The sequence below is a fragment of the Akebia trifoliata genome, chromosome 12 (assembly GCF_017979445.1).
Source record: "Akebia trifoliata isolate Shusen 1 chromosome 12, ASM1797944v1, whole genome shotgun sequence".
Classification (NCBI taxonomy): Eukaryota; Viridiplantae; Streptophyta; class Magnoliopsida; order Ranunculales; family Lardizabalaceae; genus Akebia; species Akebia trifoliata.
In genome coordinates, this window is record NC_141386.1 from 26,316,809 (window position 1) to 26,326,439 (window position 9,631).

Below are 9,631 nucleotides of genomic sequence, written 5' to 3' on the forward strand. Positions count from 1 at the left end.
TATGGATAAACTAATGACTTTTTGTGTTTAAATTTGTGATTTATTATATAAAAAACATTACTAACAATTTATAGAATATTGGCAACTAATAGAATCAAACCAAATCAAATCATCTTTAGTTCGATTTGGATAGGAGATGAAATCACACCCAAGAGTACAATGGTCTTGCTAATTTAGACAAGAATATGGTAGTTTTGTAATTTAGGGTGTTACACTAATTTTTAAGGGTGTTACACTAATTTTTACTTTTTCTTGCTGTCCTGAAGAATATGATAGATTAAAGGGTTACAATCATGAAGAGCAATGGTATGATCAGAGTTAGGGGTGCAAGTTGGTCCAGTTCAAACCAAGAGCTGAATCAAACTGATAACTTCGAGGTGGTTTGGAACAAGTTGCGGTTCGATTCTGAGTAACGAAAATGGAGAACTGATCAGTTTGGTTCGATTCTCAAATCAATCTTGTGTAGAATCGAATCCTTATGCGATAAATAAATATATATGTATATAATAATTTATATGAATTATTTTAAGAGTTAAGAAATATATTAATGATCTTTTATGGATAAACTAATGACTTTTTGTGTTTAAATTTGTGATTTATTATATAAAAAACATTACTAACAATTTATAGAATATTGGCAACTAATAGAATCAAACCAAATCAAATCATCTTTAGTTGGATTTGGATTGGAGATGAAATCACACCCAAGAGTACGATGGTCTTGCTAATTTAGACAAGAATATGGTAGTTTTGTAATTTAGGATAGATTTTAGTCTTTTTAATTAAAAGGTGAAAAAAGTGAGCTTCAAGTATCTTTCGGGGTTCTCTCTATAGTTTTTCCTGCATTGTTTGAGAGTTCTACTCTTACAAAAATACCCTTAAAGTTGTCACTTATTTCTTTTCAAATTGTGACCCTTCCAACAAAAAAATTTCATTTGCTAATAAACCCAGGCACTCTTTCCTATTATATTAAGAAACTAGGGATATATTCATAAATTTAAAATATTAATTAAATAATTTTTTTATTTATTGCCATAACAATAAGATTACCTAAATTAAAGAAAATCATCAAACTGTACAAAGAGATAACGGACACACTTGAAAAATAGTCGTTTTAGATGACGGAAAGTGATTTCATAAAATAGTCGTTTGAGATAAATGAAGAACTAATAATAAAATATTTGTCTTAATTGTACAGGGCCACAATTGCTGTACAGGTGGCAGTCATTGATTAGGCCCACTATAACCCATGAAAACTAAACTTGGTGGACCTACCTATTCAACGGTCTAGATTTAGATGGTGAGTGATGATCATAAATGCTTGCATCGCCCATTTCTGAACGTAGACAGCGAAAATCACTCCGAGTCATGAATAGTTATAAGATCGTTTTGCCGCTCGCGCAATTGTTTAGGAACGTCTAGAAATTAATGCACAAATTGTCGAAAATTAACAAAAATGATTAACTATGAGTTAATTATTTTGTCCTGAATACATGACCTTTAGATGTAAAATACATCCATCTTGAAGTGTCACAACGAAGCATAGATTAAGTATCAAGCTTAATCAATTCTTTTCCATCAAGATTGACATAGGATTTTACTGCCTCCAGTGTCATTCCTGCATTTCATGGGGTCAGTATCTTAAAAGCGTGAATCAGACCTAATCAATAATTCAAATATGTTCAAAACATTTATTTTTTCAATAGTCAATCATTCGATTATCCCAATTTTGTGGTGAGAGATCACATTCATCCACTTAATTACATGAGAAGAAGATATTGGTATGATGTGGAAAAAAAAATTGCTCACAGAATTTGGGATCCACCAATCACATTAACCCCCTATATTGAATACATCCCTAGTTTACAAAATTACCCTTACTAGGCATGACATGACACACACACTAATAGTCAAAACTCAAAAGTATCACTATTTCATTTACCCTTGATGTGCACTTAACGCACTTGCCTTGTCGACTTTTCTAATCAATATATGTTGCTAAAATTCAAAAATATTCTCTCTAGGAAACTATATAAGAATACCAAAATATAATTTTAGAGACATCAATTTTTGAGATATAGTTAGGATTAGGGATGTGTCAATGGAATAGTTCTAAATGTTTATAATTTTAAAAACCTAAATAAAATATCGATTTCAGATGTGTGATCGTTGAAATCAAAATCAATTCTACTAATACCCATTACACTTAGAATAATGATGCCTTGCCAAAATCTTAACTTTTTACGATAACCTTTTGTGCTATGGCTACTTGTTTTTCATAATTATATATGTATTCTGGGTGAAATTCAATTTTTAATTCACATTCGACATTTGGAACATCAAATTCATTTTTAAGTAGTTTAGATATATATATATATATATATATATATATATATATATATATATATATATATATATATATATATATATATATATATATATATATATATATATATAAAAGCATTTTTCTATTTTAAAGATACTTTTGTATTTTTCATTTGTGTAGTTTTTACCAACGTTAGATAACAAACAAGAAAATAATTACTTTTGAATAATAATAATAATAATGTAATTCCTTGATAGTTAATGAAGAATTTAAAACATTTTTTTTTATGACTTTGTAATTTTTTTATACCAAAAATCACTTAATGATACTTAATAAGGTGGATTGCTATATGTATTAAACCTAAAAAGTTGTGACAGTGATGTTTAGATCAAAGAAGAGCTCATCACATTTGTTCATGACCTACAATTCCAAATATCTCAAACACAAATAACACAATTGAGTTGTCCGACATAGCCATTTTTGGTTTAGAAACACTTTTAATTCCGCCACTTCCTTCTCATTCATATTTTCTACACAATCCACGAGTCAATTTGTTAACCAATTATGCAAATTTGACTGTAGATACGCATATTCCAAATGTAACAAACGCAAGAAAAGTGAATTAATGAGTCAAGACTTTACATGTTACAAGTGTTAAGGTCGCTAGAGACTTGGAATGCTATTAATGAGTCCAAGTTTTACATGCTAAAAGTCTAAAGTCTTGAAATGTTTAGCCCGCCAATTGAGACTTGAAATGTTATTAATGATTACACGCTTTACATGTTAAATTTCTAAACGTGTAAATCATGCCAAAGACTTGAAATGTTGTTAATAAGTCCAAGCTTTACATGCTAAAAGTCTAAAGTCTTGAAATGTTTAGCCTGCCAACTGAGACTTGGAATGCTATTAATGGTTACACGCTTTACATGTTAAAATTATAGACGTGTTAAGCCCGCCAGAGACTTGAAATGCTAAAAAGTCTCTATTAATTGAGTCTGGATCCTATACACCCAGGGTGGAGGATTGAAGCCCTCTTTTCACACCTCAACGAATGCCACTAAGCCACAATCCAAGAGATTGACACCTAAAATATCTCATTCTTAAAATTTCCTTGGATTGTGCCTTACCTGGCATGAGTTGAGGTGTGGGTGGAGGGTTTCACTCCTCCAATTTGGGTGCATATGATCTGGACTCATATTAATTAGTTTGTCACATAAGAGTTAAGTCAATTTGTCTTTTTTGCATACAAGGTCTTTGTTAGATAGAATTTTGAGTCACTATCTATGAGAGTTGCAACTTGGGAAGGCTAATCTGATTGATGGACGAGCCTGAGTTGGATTATATGGAAATTAAGTTGAGCCTGGGATAGGAAATCTCAACCCGAATTGAATTCGAGTTGAGGCTCCGGGCAACCTAATTCAACCTGAACCCGATGCTATATATTTACATATAAATATTTTTATTTATTTAGAAAAAAAAATAGTAGTTATCTCTTCTTAAATATATTTGTAAAATTAAGATAAAAAAACTAATGGATTTGAAGGTTGTGTGCAAATTTACTTACTAGTGATTTTGTTTGTTTATATTGTATTTATTTTTTAAGATATAAAATAAAATTTATGTATTAATCAAAATGAAATTAGAATTTCTCAATGAGCCCAACCTACCCAGAATTATCTAACTTGGGCTAACCCGAGCTCAACCTGATTTTAGAAGCTCAATCTCAAGTTGAGCTTGGGTTAATAAGCTTTAACCCGATGTTCGGGTTGAGGGTTCTACAACTTGAGTTAACCCTCGAACCCAGGTTGCAGCCCTACTATCCATAAAAATGTCTCGTGCTTATAGTAACATTTGGTTGGAGATTAAATACACTGGGTTGTGTACCAAGTAGAAACAGTTTGTTTAGAAATTTGATGTATTTTGATGCCCAACCAAAAGGTGTCACGTAAACACTATTCCAATTGTATAGGAACGAGACACTTTACTTGATTCTGATCCTAGAAATATTTAACTTCAAAATAATTGAGGGAAGAGTACGTTTTATGCAGTTTAACGAACATTCAAATTTGTGAGGGAATAAAATGACACTTTACTAGGATCGGGCATATGATGCTAAATTAAAGTGAGAATCTTGATGCTAAGGATGGTTCAAATTTAGGAGAATAAATTGGTGCATATCTTGAGGTATGCATCAAACTCATCTATTGTCTCACTGTAGGGGAGGTCCTGCGGAAAAATAGCTCGATGCCAGGATGATGAAAAGCTTAACGCCTCTCATTCTTATTACTTATTTAATATGAAAACCAACGGTAGAAATTTCATTTTTTTGTTGTTGTTGTTGTTGTTGTTGTTGTTGTGAGTTTGAGGGAGTAAGGCGGCGGATGTAGCCAAGTGGCTCAAGGCAGTGGATTGTGAATCCACCATGCGCGGGTTTAATTCCCATCGTTCGCCCATCATATGGCATGATTAAAATATAATTTTATATCCTTCTCCTTTGCTTGGCAAGCAAGGGGTTAGTGGTCAACGTGAAGGTGATTTCAACGATTTTGAGCCCATGTCATGGTATCAAACCTCTATAAACTTAACCAACTTACTTAAGGTAGCACCCTTAGATATGATATTATCTAATAAGGAAAATAAGCTTAAATTGTAGGTATTCATAATTGATAGTGAATTACCTTATTTTGATAAATATTGAAAATATTGATTTGTAGTAATGATCTTAGAGAGATTATGATTTATTATCTTCATATTGGGACTTTTATTATCTATTTAAAAGGAACACAATTGTTCTTCTTTCTATATTTTATATTTTGATGTGATTGATTGAATGAGCATTGATGCAAAGATTAAGTTTGACAGAGGAATTTTGTGCAATCAGCGAGATCTGATTTTTTTCCTCTACAAATGACATTGTGCTCCCTCGTGTTCATTTTTCTTGGTTGTATTTAGAGAAAGAAATCTGGCTCCAAGATTTAGGATTGATTAGTGTGATGACATTTCATTAAGTTTATTCAAAGCCTCTGGTAGAGATCATTCAAATTGTGTTTTCTTGGTGATCCGATAAAATAAGAGTTTTTTACTTAGCATCGGCCGCCCACAGGGATTTATCCCAGCTTGCTTGGTATGTTTGGTTTGTGGGGAATCAAATGCATTTGAGGGATTTGGGCGAGATATATAATATAATGCTTTTAAAAAGTGAGTTATTTGTTTAATAGGATCCAAAAATTAACAACCAAAAATCAAAGAGCACTTATCCTCTTGAGAGTGAAAATTTTCGTAGAAAAAGATATTCAACTCTTTTAGCATGGAACCTCTGCTACAATCTAATAAGATTGTAGTATGACACCTACGGTATTGTTGAGTAAAATTATAATTAAAAAATAAATAAATAAAAGAAGAGGACGACGTAGAAGAAGAAAATTATGAACCTCCTACACCTTATTCTCGGCTTAAACTCTAATTAACTTTCTATTCAATCTCTCTCCTAAAATATTTCACGGAAAGGGATCTTCTATAACACTTTTTTCATGTAGCACTTTTAAACAGTATAGAGAGTGCCACATGGCAAGACACAAAATGGTTGAAATTTGGAGCTCACTTACCGTCCATTTTCAAAGTTAAACCGCTTTCCTTATTAAATTAGTAAGGAAAGTCTTTGGACAGCTGATGCATGTGGCATTAAAAAGCATGATTAGATGCCACAAGGATGTAGATCACAAAACTTTTAAGGAAAAAAAAATATTTATTCTTTCTATGTTAAATTTTAATGGATAAGGTTACTCCTTAGGTTGGGCAAAGCCCAATGGACCATGGTCAGCCCATTAGACTCAGAGATGCCCTATTCCAAAAAAATAAGTATTGAATTTTAAATTTTAAATTGATTGTAGGAATGAGGCTCACCAAAGTGATTGAGGATGGAGAATTGTTTTTTTTTTTTTTTTAGTGCAGGGTATTCGCATCCCTTTTGGGATGGAGCTAGTCCCTACAATCACACGCAGGGCACACACACACACACACAAACAAACATAAAATTTTCTCTATTACCTGATGCATTAGAATATTATTGTCCCCTTCAAAGGTCAATTGCACATTAAGTTCACCTTTGAGATGACCAACACGGTTTTCTGTCTTCAGACCTTGCCCCCCATAGCCTTCACGGCATTCCTGATACACATGTTAAAATAGAGTCAGAACAGTTGCTTCGGAGAGGAGAATATCAAGCTCTATACAATATGTATGAATACATGGCTTGTTACCTGAAGAGTTCGCTTGTTAGTTTGTTGAAATTCTCATATTTTACTAAGGTTGGCACACGTACATTCTCAAATGATACTTCTGCAACAATACAAATATTGACATCTCTGATTAAAATTCAGTTTTTTCTGTTTGGATTATACACAACCAAGCTGTATGTTAAGAAGACAGCACATGCCATATCCATGAATTTATAAATGCTTATCCTTCCACTTTTACAATTGTTGCATGAACCTATCTTGTATTTTTATTTTTATTTTGATAAGCAACCTACCTTATAATTAAACACTTTATATTAGTCGCATCAAAAGATGCCACTCGTGGTTTTGTCATTGCAAATCCAGACCGGATCTTCCCCTCAAGTAAAGGAATACGCCACTCTTGAAGTTGTTCTTTAGTTTCATACCACAACCACACCTAAAACAGAACATTAAGGAAACAAAATATTGAAATCGGTTATCTTATTCACAGAGACAACAACATTCACAAAATAGATTCCAAACATTAGACTCTTAAAGCTTTCTAACAAAATGAAAATAGAGCAATCCAACACGATAAATAACACCATGTATCTCAAACTCCTCAAATATTTCTTCTGCTTTCTCGCAAAGTTCTTCCCTTGCGACGGCATATTAATGTTTCAGCTGTGATAAATAATGTAAAAAACAAATCCGTGCAATTTGGGTCTTTTGAAATTGCTTCAGTACTGAAATAAGATAAGGAATACAAAACACACTAATGAATTATTGAAGACTCCTTTTAGAAGCTTTGAGTAGTAAATTATTCTACGAAAATAAAAAATCGACTTTTCATGGAAAGACTACCTATGAAATATTTTATAAATATAGGTAATACAAAGTTCCATTGCCATGGAACATACTCAGTCTGAACAAATGAACATTGTTGTCATGGGCATTGTATATATCAACTCTTTCTCCTAGTACTTCTGTTTAAAATAAGTAATGTTGCATACTTGGTACTTAAAAAAATGAAAGAAAAAATCCAATGTAAAATTACAGGTAAGATAATGGGGAAAGCTTTGGTCTATGAAACAAAGACTAAATACTGCAGAAATGGTTATAGTAGATTTATCTTCAAGTCACAGAAAAGGAATGGGGTATGTAGTCCAAAAGAGATGGCTGCTGAAATTCACCTGCGATAATATAAGAATTACAAGACCGTTCCATGAATCTTCCATGGGAATGTAATAAGCAAAAACCCGCATACATTAAATATGACAAATCCTACATCAAGTAATGACTGGTGTGGGAAAAAAATTAGCTAGAAGAAAGTGTTTTCTGTTTGTTAATCAAATAAATATTGGACACAAAGATAAGAGTAGAAGTCACAAACTATATTATGAAAGACTAGAATAGAGAAAACAGGAAAAACACTAAATGAAAGTCAAGAACAGAATCCGCTTTACGAATGGAAGGCTCTTTGCAATACATTTATATGTGTGTATTCCCATTTTGTGCTTCTCGAAAGCATCATGTCAGACACCTTGTATCCATGTCAAAACATCTATGCAACCTACCACATAATGTTTGAAAATTCATATAGGATTTGATAATGATGATGAAAAGGTATTTTGGAGCATGAGACCAATGCAGGTTTTCCTTTCCACAAGGAGGGTTGGTATAGCCAATTCAACCTTCCATATGAATTGACCATGTAAATGGTGCCAATTTCATGCCTAAAACCTGCATCTTACTACTAACGTAACTTTCTTTGAGGGAAAATATGTGAACTAATTAAATAATGGAATTTAACAAAAGAAAAAACAGATTTCACTCTTGTGATAAAATAAAAATTACCGCATCCTCCCGTAAAAGAACACGTTCACCAGCCAAGTCTCCACTGCCCATTGTTATGGGAATCATTGACCCTGCCCCTGCACTAGACTTTTCCTGATTGCCATTGATTTGGTATCTGAAATTTTTTCTTAATAACTTGGCAAAGATTTTAACCCTTGAAGACAAACATGAGCTCTAGTTCCTCAAAGTATCTGCTGGCCCTCTCCATGATATAAAGGGCAATGAATAGGAAATTTGATCAATAAGAAAAACCTAATAAAACTAAAGAGTTGATTAAGGTACTAAGAAATAGATTAACGATATGACAATTATATCAAAAATTCAAGATTACCTCATAATTGGGTCAAGTTAAACATTACCCTATCAGAAGCATTTTGAATAGGTGATATGTGAAGATGACTCTAGAATGGGCTTCCATCCTCAGTAAACCAATTTAAAAAAATGTTTTATTTTATAAACAGTGAATTTTTTCCCCACTTTAACGAAATTTTTTCCCCACTTTAACGAAAATGTTTAAATTCCAAAAAGGGTAAATTACCGATTTCAGAATAAAAATGAATAGTGTGTCGTTTTGATAATTTTTCAATTTTCAGAGCATGTTTTGTTAAATCATCCTAATTTAAAAGCATCACGATATTATTTTTGATGACTTCAAGATGATATTCTTAGGTAATGCATGTTAAAATAAATATTAATAAATGTTGATTAATATTTATTTAAAATTGATTCAAATAAAATTAATTTAGTTTATTTTAAAAGGGTCCCGTTCAGCACCCTAAGTTTTACCACACACTTTAACAAACGTGTTTTGTCTTACATGGGTTAGAAGTTTTGGAATGGGCTGATTTTTGGTGAGGATGATCTCTATGGTGAGGAGATCATCCTCACCAAAAATCAGCTCATTCCAAAACTTCTAACCCCATCAAAAATGGTTTACAAAAAATGGACGGTCCACGATTTTTCAACGTGTAAACATGGGGCTAAACATTTCGGAATAGGCTGATTTTTGGGGAGGATGATCTTCTAATCATAGAGATCATCCTCACCAAAAATCAGCCCATTCCAAAACTTCTAACCCATGTAGGACAAAAAACGTTTGTTAAAGTGTGTGGTAAAACTTAGGGTGCTGAACATTTCCCATTTTAAAATGATATTTGAAAGTTACTTTATGGTTGGTGTACTTTTGTTAAAGAAAAGTAAGTATTTTTTAAAAGAACATTTCTATTGGTTG

The 9,631-nt window shown here is 32.3% G+C and overlaps 1 long non-coding RNA gene across 1 annotated transcript; it reads right to left on the reverse strand.

Moving 5' to 3' along the window:
- Nucleotides 1-6,243: 6,243 nt before the first annotated feature.
- On the reverse strand, nt 6,244-8,821 carry LOC147389179 (uncharacterized). Its single transcript, XR_015170395.1, has 4 exons — nt 8,732-8,821; nt 6,858-7,736; nt 6,586-6,664; nt 6,244-6,493 (listed from the first exon to the last, which is right to left on the reverse strand). It is a non-coding gene; the product is annotated as an uncharacterized LOC147389179 (long non-coding RNA).
- Between the last annotated feature and the right edge of the window lie 810 nt (nt 8,822-9,631).